This window comes from Macaca fascicularis, chromosome 5 (genome assembly GCF_037993035.2).
Source record: "Macaca fascicularis isolate 582-1 chromosome 5, T2T-MFA8v1.1".
In the NCBI taxonomy this organism is placed as follows: Eukaryota; Metazoa; Chordata; class Mammalia; order Primates; family Cercopithecidae; genus Macaca; species Macaca fascicularis.
This window is the reverse complement of record NC_088379.1, coordinates 186721739-186737500: the sequence shown is the minus strand read 5'-3', so window position 1 is coordinate 186737500 and position 15762 is coordinate 186721739. Positions and strand designations below refer to the sequence as shown.

Here is a 15762-nt window from a genome sequence, read left to right as displayed (position 1 = left end):
CCCTAAAATGGAGTACGGTCATGCAACAATTTCCAGATAAGGCTCTCATTCATTATACAAACAAAGAAAGTACAACCTCTCTGATTTAAAAGAAGAAGAAAAAGGCCCCAATTTAGAAACACACGGTGATTTGCTTCCAAAAGAAAAGCAACACAAATAGCTTTATAACAATGTAAAAGTATTTCCACAGATCACATCCCTAATTACTTTTATGAGTTTAAAAGCTTGCTTTACTCACGATAGGCATTATGACAAGGATGGAATAAACCACAGTTCATTAAAAAGTCTAATTCTGTGACTATAATACCATACAATATAATACAGCAATACTTCAGACTTTCAAGTAAGTATTTTTAAAAACAAAATATATCCCACTAGACAAGCAGCAAGCATGGAAAAACCCTACAAAATATAAAGAACAATTTCCACCTCTTGAACTCTTTTACCATAGGTTTACAGCTTTCAATTACATTTCCTGGAACTACTAAAATCATAATTGGTGTCCTCTTTTCTGTTAGACACATTCTGTTCTCTCTTGTTTGCTTGCTATTGCACGTAACCTGTAAGTCACTTAAGAAAAGCATGTACCAGTTTGATGAGAAAAATGCACTTTTTTGACCACAGTGAGCAAATGCACTTAGGTATGAACATTTAATAGATATCTTTGTTGAGTTTACATGTATCCATCTCCGTGCACAGCAAAGCAGAGGGGCACTGGGTACTGTAGAGAAAGCAGAAATGCTAGAGGCTACCATGGTCCTGAAGTGTGGATTTCAAATATGGACCTTGCCATTCTTCCTTTATTTTGACTGCAGAATGAACTGCAAGTCCTAATGCCAGCTGACAACTACATGGTACTCACCAAGTGTCAACCTCTGTCAACATGTCACATGTAAACACTAGTAGGTTGCGTAATTCAGGTCTGTACACTCATGCTAAAGCTCCTGCTTCTAGCACTTCTGACATGCTCTAGGAGACGTTGGTTCTCTTCTCTTTGCAAATCTGATTTTGAGACAGGTCCTGGGTTAACAAAAATAAAATAGAGGCTGTCACCCATATGCAAGGTTTTGTTCAATGAACTTGGAGTGGAAGAAAAACAAATTGTGTGTGGGCTTCAAGTAAGATACTGAAGAATATAAGGCATTGAGTGCAAAAGATATTTTTAAGCATCCAATATGGGAAATTAATAAAGAAATCTGGGAAAAATAACATAATCCAAATTAAGATTTTTAAAGCTGATCTACGGCTGTATCTTCTTTTTTTGTTTGTTTGTTTGTTGATGTTTTTGTTTTTTTGAGACATGATCTTGCTCTGTTGCCCAGGCTGGAGTGCAGTAGCATGATCATAGCTCACTGCAGCTTCCACTCCCTGGGCTCAAGCAATTCTCCTGCCTCAGCCTCCTGGGTAGCTGGGACCACAGGCACATGCTACCACACCTGGCTAATTTTGTTTAGTTTTTGTAGAGATCAGGATCTCACTGTGTTGGCCAGGCTGGTCTTGAGCTCCTGGGCTTGAGTGATCCTCCTGTCTCAGCTTCCCAGAGCACTGAGATTACAGGCATGAGCCACTGTGCCTGGCTGTATCTTCTTACATAATCTCTTAATGTAGTATGGAGGAAATTTCAGATGTTGAGAAAATGGGTTCACAGTGTGTTGGTAACAGTGAGTGAATACAATGTACCCGCAATGACCACAACAATATTTTACTTCATTTGTTGAGTGTCCACTGTGTTTGGGGCACTGTCCAGGGTGCTGGGCCAACAGCAGGGACCCAGACCGGGCGCCTCCATGGAGCTTCCATTCAACTGGGACAGACAGTTGCATAATAAATGTTCAATGAATATGGTGTAACATGGTGTTAATATGCAATGGAGCAAACTATAGCAGGAAAAGTCCGGGGGAATACAGGAAGTGAAAAGTGAGGTTACTATTTCAGTTAGGATGGTCAGGGATGGGCTCCCTGAGGAGGCGGCTGTGCAGAGGCCTGGAGGAAGTGAATTTGAGGGAGAGGAACAGCAAGTGGAAAGACCTGGAGGTCAGAGGTCACTTGGCACATCCACAGACCACCAATGAGGCAGGGGGCTTGAGAGGAAGACTGAGAAGGAACGTGGAGGGTGTGAGCTCAGAGAGGGTGGGTGAGGGCAGGCCCATTGTGAGGATCATTGTGAAGCTTTCACTCTGAGTGAGATGGCCAGCCATTGAACGGGATAGGTAGAGAATGGCCGGCTTTGACTTTCATATTAAAAGGGACATTCTAGCTTTCATGTGGAGGAATAGGGTCCAGGTTATGGCTCTTACAATAATCTGGGTGAGACATATGTTGAGTTGGGCCAGGGTGGTAGAGGTGCAGGTGAAGAAAAGGGAGGTCTGATTTTAAATTGATTTTAAGGAAAATAATAGGATTTGCAGATGGATTGGAAATGTGCTATGTGACAAAGAGAGAAGACAAGGATGACCCTAGGTTTTTGGCTTCATTTATAAGCCAAATCTTCAACAGCGGTTCTTTCTTTTGATCCCTAGTCTTCTGCCTTAAAGGCAAACATGAATAAAAGGTCTGTAAAACCTGAACCTTTTGCAGTTGTTCTATTAAGAAGATGATGGACAGAGTACATCTCCTGTCTAGAAATAAATTCAGTTTGTATTTAACTCATTTGAGGAATTGTTCGTGAACAGCCACCCATATATACATTCTGTATGTAATGCTGACAAGTTCAATTTATGCTTGGGTTAATAGCCACATAAATGTCTTTTACACGAGTTAAGGTTGCTTGGAGGCAGGAATGAGTTCTAATATTTTTCTATGCTTTGCATTGCTAGACAGGTTTTTTCAAACTTGCTGTTTAAGGTCTAGCCTCCCCTTTGTACCGGCGGATAAATCTAATTAACATTAATGAGAGTCCTGTGTACATATTGACAGGATAATAGACCTTTTAGGATGGCTCCTCCCCTCCTGCACTACCACTCCCCCACTGCACATTAGCTGATTATTTCATTAGGCAGCAATATACACCCAGGCAGGAGAACACATAACTTAGTGGAAATTAAATGGGAAAATCTGTATTCATCCACACTTTCCTTTGCATTGGGGTGAAGACAGTGGGGGTGGGGGTACGTTTCAGCCACCAAAGAATCTACTTCTCTTCAGACAAAAACTTTCATAAAGATAATTTTCTGGCCAGGTGCAGTGCCTCACGCCTGTAATCCCAGCACTTTGAGAGGTTGAGACAGGCAGATCACGAGCTTGGGAGTTCGAGATCAGCCTGGCCAACGTGATGAAACCCTGTCTCTACTAAAAAAATACAAAAATTACTCAGGCATGGTGGCATGCACCTGTAATCCCAGCTACTCAGGAGGCTGAGGCAGGAGAATCTCTTGAACCTGGGAGGTGGAGGTTGCAGTGAGGTGAGATCGTGCCACTGAACTCTAGCCTGAGTGACAGAGTCAGACTCCATCATAAAAAAAAAAGAAGATGATAATTTATTGGCTGTGTATGTCAGCTGATAAACTTGTCTAAGCATTTCCTTATTCTTAAGGTTACAAGAAATTAAATTCATTTTAAACCAGCTTATCCTATTAAAATGTTCTACATACAACCAATAGAAGCACTACAGTCTGTACTTTTCCCCCATGAATTAAATTTGGCAAATGAAGAACTTCATATTCTCCTTAAGAGTTAAGTATATTTTGTAACCTTCATAGAAACTAGAATAAATTATTGTATGGCTGAAAGCAAATCAGTGGTACTAGTTATATTTTTCAAACTTCAGTTACCAAATAAAACTATGTCTCCCTGAGAGTGAGTGCTCACTTTTCTTTAATAAGGCTGTCTCAGAGAAGAAGCTGCAAGTGTGAATTTACTTTTTTCCCCTTCCCAAACTTGAGAGATTGTGAGTCTCATGGAAAAAGTGTGATATACGAGAACTATTGAAAGTTGACAGGTTTGTTTGAATCTAAACTTTTCCTCTTTGGGGTGGCATCAGTTAAATCCATCAGTTAAGAGAGCTTGACCCACTTAGCCATGCAACAGCTAAACCCTTAATCCGAACAGATTCATTTTACAGTTCAGATTTTGCCACTGATACTGCACTAATGTAGACTCAAAGGTCAACATGTTAGAGCAAAAAGGGCATTTTTTTTTTTGGATCTTGAGAACTTGAGGAGCGAAGACTTTCCTATCAAAATAGGTGCAACTGTCGGTAAGATCTCATTATTTTCTAGTTTATTTATGAACTGAATTTTGCTGTAACTTTATAAGTAACATTTTTCAAATATACAATGAGCTGTTTAACATATAAAGAAGAGAATGGTAACACTCCTCAGTATCTTCACTGATTTATTTTATCAACCATCTTTAAGAATATGAATAACTCAATGAAAGAGTAAACGGGAAGAGTAGAGACAGATTGTGGAAATACCGGTGCTCACATAGGTTTTTGAATAAAAAACTATCAGAAGTCTAGGAAAATATCTAGCTTGTGAATTATAAAACCTGTCTATTAAAACAATAAATTTGTCTTTTCTAATGGAATGAAATTTTTCAATAGAAGACATTTATTCAATTTTGCATTTTTAAAAATAGCAAAACAAACTTTGTCACAAGTGTACATACCATAGTACTTCATCGTGCATATATATCAATTTATTATTTTAAAAGTGTGTTTACATACACTGTCTTGTGTGATTCCTACAATGTACTCATGTTTATAGCCACTGTGTCTGACTCACAGCAGGCACTGAGTAAACAACTCTGGTCAAAATAAATAATTATCCTGCGTCTAGGATGGTTATTATGAAGCCCATTTTATAGATGAGGAAGTCAAAGCTCTGAGCATCTTAATGAATTTTCCTAAGTCACAAACATGGTCAGTGATTTACATGGGATTTGAACTCAGTGTTTCTGATGCAACCATAGTGCTTATTACACTGAATAAGAATAAAAGAATTGTGAATTGGAATCAAATATTTTTCTCCATCTAAATCAGACATGAACCAAGGAGTGGATTTTCTATCAGATTTTCTCCTGACTTGATTATCTTTTTTATACCCACTGCCTTCTGAGTTTGCTCAGAATAAACCATAAATACATGCAACACAAATTCTTTACAAAATATTATTCATTTAGAATGGAGCTCCATTCATTCTTTTTTTCCTTCTTGTATTTGCATATTTTACAAATTATTACCTCCCAGCGATGTAAGAGTCACTAAAATAAGGACCTAGGGGAGATATAAAGATGAATTGGCCATGGTCTTTGGCCTTGCCCTCAACCCAGAGGTAAGAATACACACTAATAAAAACTAGAATATAAAATGGAATGTGATGAATGTAATGAGAGAGGTTTGAACAAATTACTGCAGTAATTCAGTGGTGTAGGGAGCCACTTTCAGGGGCTCCGGGAGGGTGTGGATGAAAGAGGTGTCCTTCGAGCCACGTCTTGAAAGATGAGTGGATTTTGATAAATTGAGATGTGAAAGATCTCCTTCTATCATGTTGCCAAAAGGTAAAAAGAAGATAACGTCTATTTTTGGTGAGGGTGTACTTTTATGTGGGTACTTCTATGCATGCTTGATGTGAGTGTAACTTGGTTAGACTTTTGGAGAAAAATTGAGCAGTAGCTGGTAAATATTAAAATGTATATAACTTGTGGCTTGGTAATTTACTTCCAGCAATGTATTCCAGAGATATATTCATGTGTGTGTGAGGGTGTAGACTGCATCATCATTTATAATAGTGAAAAATAAAAACAACCTAATTTTCCCTCAATCAGCGACATTCACGTAAACTGAATAATGATGAAGCACAAAAGTGTGCAACATGGAATTATCTTGATGATAAATAGGAAAAGAGACCAAGTTATAGAACAATAGGGACCTATTTGTATATGTAAAGTTTAAAATGATCACACACAGAAAGGAACAATAACAAAATATGTGTGCATATATATTTTTCCAGACTGGGTGTGTGGGTATGCGCACGTGTGCTTGTATGAATGTATACATAGGCATAGGAAAAATGTCTTGATGTTTACCAATCAAATAGATTACCCTGGTTACCTTTGGGAAAGAGTCAAGGAGAACTTCTGTTTTGTTGTATTGGGTATGTTTTACAGATATTATTTACGTATTTTGTAGATAATTAAAGAAGTAAAAAAAGTCAGTGCTCTATCAACATGAGAACAGACTTTTAACTGCTTCGTTTCATTGATCTGCTTGACTCCACTTAGTCAACCTGCTTGTATGTGAGGATGAAGGTGCCCCAACCTCATACACAAGCAGATTGACTAAGTTACTTGCTAGTGCAAGCTGGACAGAAAAAGTCTGGGGCAGGCAATCGGAACTAAAATTAAGGACGGCGAGGGCTCTTGTCCGTTAAATAGCCGTACGCCAATTCACAATGTGAATGAGGAAAGAACAATCCTTCCAACCATGATAACATTCCTCTGTCCACACGTGCTCTGAGCACCCATCCTGCTCTTCGGATGAAAGCAGCAGTCTCTCCTGCTCACGTGCTGTTCTCCATTCATTCTGAATTCTTATTTTAATTTGCTTCTTCTCATGATTCTCAGGCAGTCTCTAGGGATATGTACTGCCTCTTGGGGTTAACTAAGCAGCCCATTCTTAACCCCTAACTTTCAATTGCTGCCCTCTGTACTTTATACATCTTTTCAAAGCCCTACATTGTTTATCTTTCCCTGTTGAAACAAGCCATTCACATTTCCCTTCTCAAAATTACTTCCCTCCCAAAAACGGAAATGAAGTGGTAGTTTCCCTTTAATTTCATCACATTAAAGTTGTCGTGGTGGGTAAATAGATGTGAAAACTTTCTTCACAATGTGTGATATCAAATCAACAACAGTGTCTTCCCTGAGATGCAAACGTGTTTCAGTCACCTGACAGATGAACGAGCAGTTTAAGTGGAGGCTCCACGAAGTATTTTTGCAATTAGGCTTCTGTTTCAAGCGGAAGAGGAAGGAGGGAGGCTGGCGTTTATATGCAGGTGCTGCAGCCATGCGGTGGCAATAACAGGATGGTGTCTGTCCTGCCTGGGGTCCCAGGCTCTGTCTGCAAACGCTTAGGAGGGTGGCCTGTTGGCAGCAAGGCAACCAGCTGTTCACACAAAGGTTCCAGGGAGGCAGTCAGGCATTGTCCCTACGTTGGAGAGTGGCATGGTGGCTCCAGCCTCACAGGCAGGATGACAGCTTTAGTCGGAGGGCAGAACTGAAGAACAGGCCTATGCTCTCTCCGTGATGGTAATCTTATGTCTTAACTTGAGCAGGCCAAGGCATACCCAGATCTCTGGTGAAACATTATTTCTGGGCATGTGTGTGAGGGTGTTTCTGGAGGAGGTTGGCATTTGAATGGGGGGACTGAATGAAGAGGATCCCCCCTCGCCAGTGTGGGTGGGCACCATCCCATTCGCTGAGGGCCAACATAGAACACAAAAGCAGGCGAAGAGTGAATATTCTCTCTTCTGGAGCTAGGACATCCATCTTCTCCTTCCCTTGGACATCACAGCTCCAGGTTCTCAGGCCTTGGGATCCCCCAACTACCCTCTTCAGACCCAGATGGAATCACACCACCAGCTTTCCTGGGGCTCCAGCTGGCAGATGGCAGATCATGAAACTTCTCAGCCTCCATAATCCAGCGATCCAGTTCTCATAACAAGTCCCCCTTATATATCCCTAAAGATCCTACTGGGTTCTATTTCTCTGGAGAACCCTGACTAATACCTACTCCTGGTACCTAGAGATAAAAAGGGCTTGTACAACAGACAGAACTGGACAAAACCAGTTCTGTGGGATGAAGTTTATTAGTGAGCATGAGAGACACATAACTTGGGTCTCTCAGAAATTCAAGGATATTGTCTAGGAGGTTGAGGTTCTGTGTGGTGAGATAGAGTAAGAGCTATAATTTGCGTTACTATGATTGTTATCCTATCCACATCACAGGCTGTGAGTCCTGGAGAAACATGTTAGACCAAAAAATTGAATAATTGGGGTGATTGCTGTGTCAGCTGATCAGGCTATGATGAAGTTGAACCACAGCTGAATATCAATTATAAAGCCTTTGCAAATGTGTGTTCAATTGCTTCCACGGTCTGTGGAACAACAGTTTTCAACATTTAACTCCAGATTCTGGCGGGCAAAGAGGTGTCACAAGCAATTCCCAGAATCTGTTTATGCATCAAAGAAACAGATTAAATGAGTGAGTTTAATTAATAACAGCTTGCATACACCACTATTTTTCAAATATATATTGAATTGGCATGGGAATGAAAATTCATCCACCACAATCACTGACATAATAGTTAATTTTTGTTACTAAGCATTTTCTTAACCAACTAATGCTGGAAGAATAAGTTTTGGAGTCAGTAACAATTTTTGACAAAATTTTGGAACTATCTGAATGAACCCAACCTCCTGTTCTACTCTCTCCTGCTTGTAATCTGATTGGCTAAAGGCTGGAAATAATTGACACATAGGAACAACCCAGCGCAGGTCTTTTTAAGTAGTTTCCAAGGCAAGGCAAATGTGATGCCTAACTCTAGGCATCAGTGAGAACCTTGACATTAATCTATAACTCTTCTATGCTCAAATACACAGGGTATTACAATTTACCCAGAATCCAGGGACTCTACTACATTCAGGAGGTAGAAAAGCCTGCATACCAAAACCCTTTCTTTGCCCTACAAATTACTTTTTACAAATTACATTTGCAGACATAAAACACAAGTTTGTTCAAAAGGTGTTTTACTCCCAAAATGTTTGAATGGCAATTCTTACAGATATAATCTATATGACTTTTTGAATATGCCAAGATTCTCTTTATAATTTCTAGAAAATAAGTGCCAATGTCAATATTATTAACCTATTATCAAAGGTATGAACATAATGATTTTTAAATTGTGATTAAATGTTGAAGTACCTGGAACTAATTAAAATGTGAGTGACTATAATCCTAAGCACTTTTATAATATGTATTTTATTTTGTACCAGAGTGAAGATATGAAATTGACTCTCAGACTTAAAAATATTTTTGTCCTTTCCCCCTCATTTCATGAAACAAAGCAATCTAAATAGACTTTAAAATAGTTTCATGTTGCTTTGAATAATTTAATGGCCAAATATTTTTTTCCCAGTCTTTTATTCCCTGGGGTAGTATTTTTCCTTTGAGCTCCTTATCTAATTGCTGTAAATGACAATATGAATTACGTGTAGAGAGCAATAAGAAAAGAAAACTCACTATATGCAGTCTGATATTTGGCTGATACATATCCACATAGCTGCACTGGTGGCTAAGAAAGTCTTGGGTGTTGGTTGGTAAACAGCTACCCCACTGATCCCTCACCCAGGACTCTGGGCCTCTCCCCAGTCTAGAAAGTAAGGGTTCCTTTAGGCACTCAGAAGGCCTGAAGGACCTCATATGTCACAGAGATGATCAGATATCATCACTGGCTGAACAACTCTTATTTAACCACTTCTAACTCCAAACTGGTAATTTTGGATTAAAGGTAATGGAAAACTTTTTAAAAAGCACAACATCATAGCAATACTGAAAAGAAAGAATGGGAAATTTCTAGGTGAAAAAAACAGAAAGAGATCTTAAACTGACACCAAAGTCCTCTGGGGAATACCAAATTGGTGCCAGTTGGCACCTAGAGATTAAGAAGTGACTGTCTATTTTGAGCCAGAAGAGGTGGCCTGGGTCCTCACACAAGAAGGCATCAGAAACCAAGATCACTGCCAAAAGCAGGTCACTGGAAGGGCTGCCTCTTTTGTGGAAATTTTTGTCCATTATCCAGGGGAGAGGCAGGGAAACCTGTTGTTTTTGTGTTCTGATAGAAGAGTCTCCTGTGAGAAATTTTAACTCCTAGCCTCTTCAACATGCAGATGTGGGGATCAAATTTAAAATATTTACCTATGATATGGACAGTCTCATTCCAATTCATGAGACACTCATGTCAGTCCTGTGAAACAACTGGAGCTGGCAGGGAAACAAAAGGTAAAACAAACCTCTAGAATCATGTCCATAACCCAGGTACAAGGGATATTCCTCACCCTTGGGAACTCCACAGCGACAGCAACAAAACTATAAATGATGAAAGCAAATCACTCACAAGTGAGAGGGAGTGATCAGATGTAAAGAAAAGATGAATTAGCATCTGAAGTCATTGAGATAATGCAAGGCTAAGAAAGAAATTAGAAAATAACTTCGGTTAAAATAACTAAAGCGATAAAACAAATGATAGAAAGAACACACCCATCTAGAAAATAATGGGTGGATCTGAGAAACTAAATAGAACCTTATAAGTGAAAATTATAGTCATTGAAATAAAAAGTAAATGAGTTTAATAGCAGATCAGGCAACAGGTAGGAAGAACTGTAATTTAAAAGGTATACTTAAGGAAGTCATCCAGAATGCAGCTTAGTGAAATTAAAAAGTAATAATAGATGAAATAGAGCCAAATAGCTATACAAAACATTGAACAAAAGTTCTGGAAAGAGAGAGTAGAGAATGAGGAAGGGGTGGTATTGAGTGATAATGGCTGTGGGTATTTCCGAATTTAAAGACACGAGTTTTCAGATGATAGAAGTGAACTCTGATGGAGGGATACACATGATCTCATGCATGGCTGGTAGGAGTAAATATTCCAAACTCCTTTAAGAGTTCTTTGTAACATCTAAATTTTTGATTCCACCTCCCCTTCCCATTCTTGCAGTCTTCTGAAGCTTGGGAAATAGTTACTCCATCTTTCCAGTTATTCAGCCTGCTAACCATGAATAAATACTTGATTTCTCTTTCTCACACCCAGTATCCAATTCATCTGGAAATTCAGATGGGTCTATCCTCAAAATATATCCAGAATCTAACCACTTGCCAACACAAACACTGCTACCTCTTTGTTTTGAGATGCCATTAACTGTTGCCTGGGAGACTGTAATGCCCTCCTCATAGACTTCTCTAATTCTACCCTATTTCCAACACGGCAGCCCCAGTGAAATTTAAAAAGAAGAGTGATGCCATGTCACTCCTCTGCCACACTAAACTGACCTTGAGGGCTGGCTACCACAGGACCTTTTTGCTATTTCCCGATATCTGCTTAGCTCACTTCACCTTTGTGGAGTCTTTGCACAAATTTACCTTTTCAATGAGTCCACGCTATCATAAAATTGCAGTCCCATCACCATATCCCACCATGAGATTCACAATTCCCTTTACTCTGCTTTAATTTTCTGTAACACATACTATTTTCTATTATGTTATATAGTTTATTTATTATGCTTATTATTTATTACCTGTGTTCTCCTAACAGCATATGTACTGCACCGGACTGGAACTTTTTTTTTCAGTAGAGCAGGATTCAATGCATAGTAAATACTCAATAGATAACTGATTGAATCAGTGATTCTGGCAAAGCTAAGCATGTGTACACCGTATGAGCTGGTTTAGAGGACATCTGTATTTTCTTGTATGTTTGAAATATTCCTTTAGTAAAGCAAGCTGAAATTTCCTAAGTAAACAAATATTTTAATGTTCAGATCATGAAGAAAAGGGAGACTGGCACTATTTACTTTATATTCTAAAGGAACAGACCAACTTTACATTATTAAAAAAAGACAATTTGTGTATATATTTTCATTGAGCATACTTCAAAGTTATTATTATCATTGTTATTTTTTATTGATGGATTTGCTTCAAAATAGTGCAGCAAAAATCCATAAGAAATCTAAGCTAGAACATAAAGAACATTTGCATAAAGTGTGCATTTCTGGTTAAATTCCTCCAGCTTTCAGTGTTTCTCCACTTAGTCAATTGCTTGCCATGATATTTTGAAAGTCTTTATTATAGAGACCAGGGCAAAAGAAATGAATATTTGGAATATAATTTAAAGCAATGAAATGAAACAGTGGTTGTTGAAGAACACTAGCTTTAATAAAAGGACTAAAACAAAACCAAGACCCTGAAAGATTCACCCCGGAGAAGGCAGTGGATACTCTCTGCCTCGGGGTTCTCTAATCAAGCAGTGTTCTCCACCCACTCTGGCCCCCGCCATGTGCTCAGCACCCCCACCCCGACCCCTTATATAGCTGTCCAACAATAGACACATTCTTCCCCTTAGTTCAGCTGAGATGATTGGAGCTTTTAAAACTAAGACAAAGAAATGGAGAAATAAACAGATCATGGAAGAGGTACAAAAACAATTTTGTTTTGCTTTCAGAGCACAAGTTTCCGATCTTACCACTTTGCCCTCTCTCCAAGGTTCACAGGCACGCCTGACTGTACTGAAACACTGACAGGCTGATCACAGTCACGGCTCTTTCTCTGCGTTTCTTATTTATATCTTCCTGGCCTGTTTCCCATGGAGGACATCACTCTGAAATCTCCAGGAGCTTTTCCTAGGAATCCTATCACCTTTTTGGTGAACAGACAGGCTACATGCCGATTCTAGAGCACACTCAAGTGGCTGATACCAGAAACGAGCTCCCTGCACCCCTTACACAGAGACACATACCTTCCTTCCTGCAGGACTAGGATTATAACCAGATCTCAGTGTAAGAAAATACTAGAAGAAAGTGTGTAGAACAATTATAATAAGGAGAGGATTTTTCTTTTATGGGTAGAAACAAATGTTCTTTTATACTTGAAATATGAAAAGGTGCACAAGATTATTGTTATTATTATCTTCATTTAATCCATGCCATCTTTTTTTTTCCACATTACTTATTAACCCCTAGAAAATAAAGTTGTCTTTATAGCATATTCTAAAAATGCAGGCTGAAGCAAAAGAAATTCTGTTCTTTAGGGCTAACGTACAATTTCCAGCAAAAAACTAGGACAATGTACCATTTATGTTTTATATTGCAGTAGGACTTTGAGCCTTTTCCAAAAGCCCTTTCACAAAATTGATAGATTATTCTTCCTATTAAAAGAGTCTTTTATTCTGGGTGCCAGACCTAGTTCTTAGGGTTGAAATATTGCTTTAGCTTTTTTTGCGACCACAGTGGCATTTCACTGCTGAATAAAGTTACAAATTGTGTACCTAATTCTCCAGGGCACAAAAAACTCTCAAAGGGCTTGAAATGGGCACAAGGTGGGGGATGCGTTTGTTTGTTATTCCTAAATAGACCGGGTAAGAGTCCATGAACCCATGAAAATTTCTATCAGGCTGTACGCTGTGTATAAAAAGGAGCGTTAGGTTGGAAATAGGAGTTTTAGGCCTTTGTCGGCTACTAAGTGATACTGTCACTGTAACAGTGGACAACGAAAAGTGAACATATAATAATAATGACAATTTGAGTGTTTTGTAAATATCACATGCTTGTTGTATATTATCTCTGACCCCCTCGACTATTCTGCAAAGTAGGAATTATTATCTTTGTTTTAAAAAAAGAAAATTGAAGGAGGGTCCAGAGATGAATTAATTAGTACAGCTGGTAAGAGGTGTGGTTAGAATTAGAATACAGAGCTTTCTAAAGGTTATGATTTTCTGGAGTATTATGATGTGCCCCAAATGACTTTAACTTTCTACATCTTGGTTTTCTCATCTATATAATAAAGACATCTGATAAAATGACATCTAAGGCTCCTTCTAGGTATAAAACGTTATAATATCTAGAATATAAGCTTAGCTACATGTAGCAGCAAGCATGAAATAAAACTAGCTCAGTGCCACATCAAGATCTACTTGAAATTACTTATGCATACAACCAGAGCCAAGGGATGACAAAAACTGAGAACCAGCAAGGGGCGAAACTGGTGTGTGTGGCCCAGCTGCTATCCTCAGTGGCTTGGTGATACAGGAGGGGCCACAGAACCTTGGATGGAATAGGGAGGAGCTAATTCAGAGGCATGTCTTCAAGCTCACCTGAGAACCACATCTTCAGTGGGGTCATGGTCTCTTCACTGCGGATGGAGGCAGCTTGAAGAGACTTTTAAAACTTTCCACTCCAGGAAAAAGGTGACTGGGACAACTGAGCAGCCAGGTTCAAGACTGAAAGTCACATTTACATTTATCAGAGTTCACAATTTTTTTCCTCCAAGCTTGTTCTAAGGTCTTATGAACTCAATTGATAGTAAAGAATTCAAGAACGTTCTCAGCTTTTGTATACGGCCAGGGTGTGAAACAACCCTGGGGGCAAAGGAATAGGCTTAACAGGAAGAAGTTGGCAAAAGGCCTTCGTGCAGTCATGACCATGTCTGTCCTCGTGTTCTTTATTCCTCTTTTGTTCATCCCCCGCATCCAATGCACGTGTCCTCTTCAGTGCCCTTCCCATATGGATGTAGAATTCTCCCACTGCAAGGATCACTGTTCCCGCCCTAGTCTAAGCTACCATCAGCCTGGATGCCCTGCTCCTCTTCTTCCCTCACTAGGAATCGTCTTCCTGCAGAAGTTGTACTTTAAAGTATAAACTGGGTCATGCCGCTTCCTTGCTTAAAGCCCATTAATGGTTTCTCAATGCACTTAGCGTCAAAAGCAAACTCTTCCTCTTTGCCTAGGAGACCCTCCATAGTCTGGGAAGGCCACCTTGCTAATCCCATCTCAGGCTACCTCCTCTGCTGACAGCTTTGCAGCCACCTTGGCTTTCCTTGTCTTCTCTGGATGCTCCAAGTTTTCTCCACTGTCAGAGCTTTGCACAGGCTGCTGCTTTCAGTTAGAATGCTCCCATACCTGCTTTGCCCATGGCCACCTCCCGCTTATCCTGCAGACCACAGGTTAGGTGACATCTCTTCAGAAAGGTCCATTCTGGCCACTGTACGTAATTAGATGGCATTCTCCCCACTTGTTACCTCTTTATAACAACACATTGCTTGCTTTCTTCACAGTGCTTATTGCAAACTGTTTCGTTATTTATGAAGGCTTCGTGGGGGGCAGGAAGCACTGTTTTCTTTTCCACCTTTGTGCCTAGCGCCTAGCATGGGCCTTGGTAATTATAGGGGCCTGCTGCTCTCCCCTTCTGCTTGTTTCAGTCCTCGGCTTTCCTTGGGTCTTGGTTTAAAGCTCCCTTCCTCAGGGAGGTCTTTCCTGTCCCCTAGATGAAGCCAGATAGGTCCCCTGCACTTCGTTTCCATAATTTCCTGTCAATCCCAGCCATAACGCTCAACACATTTCACTGCCATTATTGTTTGTGTTTGTCTTCCCTGCTATTCTCTAAGACTATTACTCATGGTGACAAAAACTGTCTTGTTCACCCCCAGATGGCTGGCACCAACATCTTGCACAGGACTAAATCAGGAAATGATGAAGAGAAAGAAATGGTTATTGAAAGAGTGTGAAGGGTAGGTGAAAGAGATGATTCACAATTTCTACAAAGTAATTAATTAATTCAAATATTCCCTGTCAGCCACTCTCACATCTGATTCTTTTTCTTTCCTTTTTCTTTTTTTTTTAGATGGAGTCTCACCGTGTCGCCCAGGCTGGAATGCAGTGACGCAATCTCAGCTCACTGCAACCTCCGCCTCCCAAGTTCAAGCAATTCTCCTGTTTCAGCCTCCTAAGTAGCTGGGACTGCAGGCACACGCCACCACGCCCAGCTAATTTGTTTGTATTTTTAGTAGAGACAGGGTTTCACCATATTGGTCAGGCTGGTCTCGAACTCCTGACCTCAGGTGATCCACCCACTTTGGCCTCCCAAAGTGCTAGGATTACGGGTGTGAGCCACTGCACCCAGCCCTGATTCTTAATTATGCAAAATAAAGCACTCAGCACTGAGCGACATTCATTAATCCTGTAATAAATATCTATTTACAAATATGAACTGAGT

The 15762-nt window shown here is 39.8% G+C and overlaps 1 protein-coding gene and 1 long non-coding RNA gene across 15 annotated transcripts in view; one reads left to right on the top strand and one right to left on the bottom strand.

The window, feature by feature from the left end:
• Positions 1–15762, bottom strand: part of TENM3 (teneurin transmembrane protein 3) — a 2750454-nt gene that overhangs the window by 851056 nt on the left and 1883636 nt on the right. The window lies entirely within an intron of this gene.
• Positions 4129–15716, top strand: LOC123573458 (uncharacterized). The gene is made up of 3 exons (XR_006698035.2): positions 4129–4195; positions 15197–15277; positions 15391–15716. It is a non-coding gene; the product is annotated as an uncharacterized lncRNA (long non-coding RNA).